The sequence below is a fragment of the Pinus tabuliformis genome, chromosome 3_1, assembly GCF_031772625.1.
Source record: "Pinus tabuliformis cultivar Carrire ecotype Pingquan chromosome 3_1, CPIR1, whole genome shotgun sequence".
In the NCBI taxonomy this organism is placed as follows: domain Eukaryota; kingdom Viridiplantae; phylum Streptophyta; class Pinopsida; order Pinales; family Pinaceae; genus Pinus; species Pinus tabuliformis.
Genome location: NC_142301.1, coordinates 880,301,681 through 880,308,219, shown reverse-complemented (window position 1 = coordinate 880,308,219; position 6,539 = coordinate 880,301,681). Strand labels below are relative to the sequence as shown.

At 40.5% G+C, this 6,539-nt stretch overlaps 1 pseudogene; it reads right to left on the bottom strand.

Annotated features, from left to right (window-relative positions):
* Positions 1-1,326: 1,326 nt before the first annotated feature.
* On the bottom strand, positions 1,327-3,987 carry LOC149190412 (G-type lectin S-receptor-like serine/threonine-protein kinase SD2-5; annotated as a pseudogene).
* Positions 3,988-6,539: the final 2,552 nt, after the last annotated feature.

Sequence of the window (6,539 nt, the reverse complement as noted above, 5' to 3'; positions counted from 1 at the left end):
TAAATCAAACTAAATAATTCGTTTCATTAGGTCCGAAGTGGACGTGAACCATCATCATCATCATCAATTAATTAAAAATATTGAAAATTTGTAAGGTTAAGTTAGAAGTGACCATTGAAAAAGAGAAATGGGTTATAAATTCTTATTTAATGAAAAAGAGAAATTGTTTATAAATTTTTATTTATTGAAAAAAAATTGTTTATAATTTATTTAATTATTTATTGTATTATGTATATGAAGAATAATATTCTCATATTATTGAGCCTAGAGAATTATTTTACAATTCAATATGAGGGGATGTGTAATTTTTTCTGTGTGTACATTCACCTTTAAAATAAAAATAAAAATTATACATAAAAATAATGTTGGCTATAATAAACAAAATGTATGTTCTATAAAGTAATTAGAAGTAAAAGAAGTGTGTCAGTAAAATGTTTAAATCTTATACTTTATAGAACAATATAATTTAAACACTGAAAAATAACACATTGTATTTTACACTTTGAAAAAGTTTGTACATGAAAAAATTTAATCTTCTTGATATCATGTTAAATCCATGCTTGAAACGAATGGTTAAATCTAAATTATTTATTACAAAAATTTAATAAAAATTCCAAAATAAAACACCTATCTATTTAACTAACTTAACATAGTACACTAACAATCGGCCTAACACACTAATTGTCATTATTTTCTTTGCCGAAACTATCGGCCTAACACACTAACTGTCATTAGTAACTTTTCGGTGAAGTTAGGTGTGCAGTGAAATCTTAACATTCATATTTCTAATCGTGACAAAACAACTTGGTAACTGAATTGATAAGAAGAGCATTAATATTAGTGGAAAGATGATATTATGGAGAAAGTGATAGCACAAACTATAAATCCAGTTAACTTTGCAAATTTATCTCTAGAATCGTCATTATTAACTTAACTATCGGCCGAACACACTAATTGTCATTATTAACTTTGCCGAAACTATCGGCCTAACACACTAACTTTCATTTAGTAACTTTGCAGTGAAGTTAGGTGTGGAGTGAAATCTTAACATTCATATTTCTAATCGTGACAAAACAACTTAGTAACTGAATTGAAAAGAAGAGGATTAATAACAACTTAGTAACTGAATTGAAAAGAAGAGGATTAATATTAGTGGAAAGATGATATTATGGAGAAAGTGATCGCACAAACTATAAATCCACTCAACTTTGCATATTTATCTCTAAAACTGTGATAATAATAATTGGTGAAATTGTTTTATGATGCACCTAGTTGCGTGAAAGGAATGGTGAGAACGGATTCATCTTAGCTGGTCAGCTGATTCAATTAGATATCTGGGTCCAGAGTGGGAGCACCAGCACCCATGTTGTTCTCATTCTGCTCTTCGTCATCTCTATCTTGATCATTCATGAGCTCATACCCATATCCTTCTAAGAACTTAAACCCTCTCTGCAACGCCCACACGGGCGCATCGGGAACATCCGACTCTCCCTCTAGCATCTTCAAGGCAACGCTCATCCGTGGCCTCTTGTTGGGATTACGCTGAACACACCACAACGCAACCTTGGTCATTCTAACGACACCGTCTGTGTCCATGCTGTTATCCCCGAGCCTCTCATCAACCAAATCCATATACCTACCCTCTAGTGCCTTGAGCATGGCCGAAGTCGGAAAATAACTGAGCTGAGGGTTGGCTGCGGAGGGATCAAAGTTCTTCCACTTGGACAACAACTCCAGTAACACCATCCTGAAGCTGTACACATCGCATTTCTTGGTGGCAATAGAGTAATGAAGCCACTCAGGGGCTAGGTACCCTGGAGTCCCTCGCACCGCTGTTATGACCTGCATCATGTCATTGTTCAGGAGCTTCGACATGCTGAAGTCGGAGACCTTGGGATTAAATTTTGTGTCGATCAGGATATTCTCAGGCTTTATGTCCAAATGCATGATGGCTTCTCTGCATTGCTCGTGTAGACAAGCCAGGGCCCTTGCAATCCCCATTGCCACGTTGTAACGTTGTTTCCACGTCAAACACTCTCTGCTGTCGCCCGAACCCAAGAAGAGCCATTTATCCAAAGAACCGTTGTCCATGAGCTCGTAAACCAGGAGCCTCTGCCGTGAATCAGTGCAGAATCCTCGTAGTCTCACCAGATTCATGTGGCTTATGCCGCCGATCGTGGCAACTTCGGCTCTGAATTCCTTATAGCCCTGTCTCGGTCCGTCCAGCTTATTAACGGCAACTCCGGTTTGGTCCTTTGAAATGCCTTGGTACACCGATCCAAACCCACCTGTCCCCAGCTTTCTGCTGAAGTTATCAGTGGCTTCCTTCAGCTCGTTATACGTGAACCTGGGCGGCAGCCCTGGAAGCGTCTTCAAGAAGGCTTCCTCCTCCATTTCTTCCAAATCGGTCTCTTCTTCATCTATGACTGCCTTCTTCACTCGGCTCCTTCGTACTATTGTAATCATTATCCAGCAGAGGAACAGAGCCGCGACCGCGGAGCTGGACGTGATCCCGGCTATGCTGCCGATACTCAGGGAATTACTAGACCCCAAGGTCCTGTTTCCATGCAACTTACTGAGGACCTTGATATAGGCCTTGTATGCCTAGTTTGGGGCCAATTTCAAGCTCGATAGCGGGCCAGCTGGAAGGTAACAGGATGAGGAACTGCTGCGGAAGAAAGTGGCGGTGCAAGAGCAATTAGAATTGCATTGGCTCTTGCATTTTTCGATAGTGGACACGTTCGCTTCAGGCTTCAGGTAGTCGTTGGGAAAGTAGTCCACACCATGGAGGGGCATGAAATGGTGAGTCGCCAACGGCTGGCTGCACGAGAGTTCCCCCCCGCTGCTATAACATCCCTGCGTAGCGTCCAGGTATCCAATCTGTTTGAATTGATCGCGCGTCCGGTAGTGCAGGCAGGTGGATTGCCCTTTGTCACAGATGCCATAGGGCCCATAGGCTCTAGGAAGTAGGCAATTCCTATTAGATTGATCCAGTTCGAAGCCTATGCACCAATCTGAGACATTGTTCTGTCCGGGCACCATAGAGACACGGTACAAGCGAAGGCTGCCATCGCTGTCCAGTCTTAGGAACATGTACTCGTTCTCATTATTGAAATTAGGAGGAGGCATTTGCAGCGATTGATTTCCATTAGCGCAAGAATAAAAAGAAGACGATTTGCCTATAGTTTCACTAAACGAAACCTGCAAATTTTGGCAGGTATAGACAGCCTCGACGCCAACAGATGAGGAATTATAAAAGCAGGGCTTAAGAATACCTTGGTAGTCCAGCCCTTGCAGCCCCATAAACCAATAAGGCTCTTGGATTGAACTTGTGTAGAACAAAACCAACCCTCCCGGTTCCATAACTAGCTTATAAGATCCCGATCTTGAATTCGTGGCAGATGAATTCGAGACAAGTGCCTGCCCTCTTTTTAGCGATTGCCCGGGCAGGAGCGTGTGTGTGGGATAATCCCAGCTCTGCCACACAAGATTTGAACCCTCGTACGCTAGCGAAAAATTCGTGGTATTATAGATCCGAAAATTACTGTTCTTCACCATTAAAATGCCTTTAGCATTACCAGTACCGGTACTCCAGACCACCGTTCCGTCCGAGTCTTCCAATACGAGGTTCCCATGACTCCCCAGCTTAAGAAATGCGCCCTCTGTAACCATCATGTTTCTGTTTGCTGTCCAAATCTCCACTGCAGGAGGAGAGGTGAAATTCAATCCCATTACAACAGACAGAACAAATTTGCCAGAAGAATTTACATCAATGGATCCCAACCCGAATCTGTGATTCTCGCTAACAATGGCGTTCCCATTTTCATCTATAATTCCTCTGAAGGGCCCCTGCACTGAGTTATACCTAGGGAGGGTGGAGTTACTAATATCCAGGTTCCAATTGGAAGGCAGTGCAAAGAACTTCCCTTCATTTGCCCGAATCAAACACAGCAAAATCAAACAACACAGAGCGTTAGAGGACTCCATGGCCTGTCAAAAGTTACAGCTATAGCTCTCTGCTTTGAATCGAATGCCCATTCTCAGTACCCTCTGCATTTATAGCTATGGACCTTGATTGTTGAAATATAATTTCAACTGTGTTTGTACAACGCCCAAAACCGCCACAGCGAAACCATAAACCACCTGACGCATTTCAGATCGCCTTTTGGTGTGAAGTGGTTTCCAGACAGTCAACTCCGATGCAATGAAATTTTGACGCATGTTCAATGCATTTTTCCTTCCATACAGGTTTATCGGAGCCTAACATTCAGCAGGAAGTGGGCTCCTGAAATCACCGTCAACCGTCTGATTCAGCTCAGCATTCTCCGCCGTCCATCAATCCAACTTGCATTCGAGCCTGCATGAAATAAATATTACGTGGAGTAAACGTTTTTGTTTGACCAGCATTTTAGAAAATATTTAATGAAAAGTTAATGCTAGTCGTAGATGTTAGGTATAAGTTTTAATTTTAATATTTTTATTTCTTAAGGAGGTATGGGTAAGAAAAGCATGTAAGTTCTTTTTTATTTGGTCGCATATGTATTGTGTTAAGTTTTTTTTGTTGGTGTTGACATAGTAATATGTGAGCTCGCGGTAGCGAAAGAAAACAAGGGGAGCGCATCTGTTTTGTGGAATGTTTTATGAGTTGACCAGCGTGTGAAGTAAGGTGTGATATCGCACAGCAGTGCGAACCAAAAGTAAACCAGGTTGAAATGTAAATTGTTTTTGGATGTTGTCCAAACGAAAGGGAAGCAAAAATGAATTGTGAATTGTATGGTGCGAGCAAAAACATTTTTTTATAGTGAATGTAATGAAGATTTTACTACATATGTAAAAATTTGTTTTACAGCTGTATGAGTAAAATATTTTTACACCAGTGAATGTAAAAGGGTTTTACAGCAGTAAATGAAGAAGGGATTTTTACACACCAGCAGTGTAAAATCTCAGAAGGAGACAGAGTTACTTTTGTTGGTTGAATGTATTTTTGGTAAATCCCTCTGAGTGAAAGAGGATGAATGTTGTATCAGGCATTATGTTTTTAATGAATACAAATCATTTTGTGGATGTGTAATGCTCTGTTCTCAGATTTTTTTTTTTAAAAGCTTCCCTGTGCAAAGGATCCTGTGGAGAGAAGGAAATAGAGCATTGCCTCTGTGCGTTCAGTTTGTTTGTTTTTGGGATTTTACCAGAAAAATCCCCAACAGTGGTATCAGAGCGGGCTTAGGCTCTTTGAAGGTGTTAAAGAAGCTGAAGGGAGGAGTTTTTTGTTGCAGCAGTAAATCTTCTCCAGCGAAGTGAAGTCTCAGGCAAAAGGATTCAGGTATTTCTCAAAGTTTTTTTTGTGTTGCTGAAGAAACAGTCAGTGTTTTTAAACACATAGTCAAGAATTTAAACCATAGCTAAGAATGCAAGGAATGGCCAGCACAAGCACTAGTATGGGTATGTTTAACACCCAACTCCCACAGTTTAATGGAAAAAACTATGACTATTGGGCCATAACCATGAAAGCCCTGTTTATCTCTCAAGATTTATGGGAATTAGTTGAATATGGGTTTGAAGAACCAGCTGATGAAGAAGAGTTTAACAGTTTGACACAGGCAGAGAGAGATCTGCTGAAGAGCAATAGGAAGAAGGATGCAAAAGCCATTGTATTTTTGTATCAAGCAGTGGACCAGAGTGTGTTTCCAAGGATAGTAGCAGCTAATACATCCAAAGAAGCATGGCAAACTCTCAAGACAGCCTATCAAGGCATGGAGAAAGTGAAGACAGCAAAACTACAGTTGCTGATGAGAGATTTTGAGAATCTGAGCATGAAGGAGTCAGACACCATTGACTCATTCTTTACACATGTAATTGGTCTGGTCACAGAGATAAGGACTCATGGAAAAACCCTTGAAGAAAGGAGGATTGTGGAGAAAATATTGAGAGTTCTACCCTCAAAGTTTGATGTGATTGTCACAACCATAGAAGAGACAAAGGATCTCTCAAACTTTTCAGTTGATGAGCTTCATGCATCACTGATAACACATGAGCAGAGGTTGAGTAGAAATGAAAACTCATCTCTAGAGCAAGCCTTCAAAACCCAGATGTCTTTCGGAAGAGGAAGAGGTCAAGGCAGAGAAAACAAGAGAGGAAGAAGCAGAAGTCAAAACAGAGGTGGAAGGAACAGCCCAGCAAATGCTCAAGGAAGAGGCAGCAATCCAAATTAGAACCAAGGCCAAGGCAGCAGCCAACAAAGAGGACAACATCATGCTCAAGGACAAAGGTATGAAAAATCCAATGTCCAATGTTATTACTGTAAAAAATATGGGCATTATGCCAGTGAATGTAAAAAAAAGCAGCATGATATAAGTAATAGACCAAATGCAAATGTCACTAGAGAAAACATCAGCCAAGATAATGTGTTGTTAGCTTGTAACATGGCTGAAACAAACAGTGAGGACATATGGTTTTTAGAATCAGGTTGCAGCAACCATATGACAGGAAACATAGCCCTCTTTTCTGTCCTAGATAAAAATGCGAAATCAGAAGTCACACTA